The sequence below is a fragment of the Cryptomeria japonica genome, chromosome 7 (assembly GCF_030272615.1).
Source record: "Cryptomeria japonica chromosome 7, Sugi_1.0, whole genome shotgun sequence".
NCBI lineage: Eukaryota > Viridiplantae > Streptophyta > Pinopsida > Cupressales > Cupressaceae > Cryptomeria > Cryptomeria japonica.
Genome location: NC_081411.1, coordinates 432,152,163 through 432,153,337, shown reverse-complemented (window position 1 = coordinate 432,153,337; position 1,175 = coordinate 432,152,163).

The window sequence follows — 1,175 nt, the reverse complement described above, 5'->3', positions numbered from 1 at the left end:
AGGTCACGAAATATTATTTTTAATGGATGGGTTTTCTGGTTATAATCAAATCAGGATTGCACCCGAAGATTAACACAAAACATCATTCACTTGTCCGTGGGGAACTTTCTATTGGAATGTCATGCCCTTTGGGCTAAAAAATGCAGGTGCTACATATCAAAGAGAAATGACCACTATCTTTCATGATCTCATGCACATAACTGTGGAAGATTATGTTGATGATCTCTTGGGTAAATCAATAGACAGAGATACACATTTGGACATACTTTTAGTCGTCTTTGATTGGTTGGAAAATACAAGGTAAGATTAAACCCCAAGAAATGTGTCTTTGGAGTAACCTCTGGGAAGCTCCTAGGATTCATTGTGTCTAAAAGAGGAATCGAAGCTGATCCAGCAAAAGTCAAGGCTATCTTGGACATGCCGCCACCCAAAAATATCAGTCAACTTCGATCCTTACAAGGGAGACTCCAGTCTATACGAAGATTCATAACACAACTTGCAGATAAGTGTAATCCTTTTCAGCACCTGCTACATAAAAATATCAAATTCAAATGGGATGATAACTGTCAACAAGCTTTTCAGATGCTCAAAGATTATCTTTTGAATCCGCCAGTTCTGATGCCACCAGTTACAGATCAGCCTTTGCTACTATACATATCAGCTACTCCAACAGCACTGGGGGCACTCCTAGCACAACAAATAGCTGACGGCAAGGAAAAAGCAATATACTATATCAGTCGCACATTGGTGGGATATGAGCTAAACTACACATCAATCGAGCGTGCATGTCTCGCTGTGGTCTTTGCTTTGCAGAAATTACGCCATTATATGCTCACTCATAAGACTAAGTTGATTGCAAGAATTGATCCACTAAAATATCTTCTCAACAAAGCTACACTTATTGGGCAACTGGCCAAATGGGTAATGATCCTGAGTGAATTTGACGTTGAGTATGTGGACAGAAAAGCAATAAAAGGACAAGCAATTGTGGATCAATTAGCAGATGCTAACATGATAGATGATGCTCTAAATTCAGAATTTCCAGATGAGTCCATTCTAACGATATCACATGCAAAGCCATGGCAATTATACTTTGACGGCTCATACACATAGCATGGGGCAGGCGCTGGTATCCTCTTCATAACTCCTCAAGGTGACTCTATACCAAAATCATA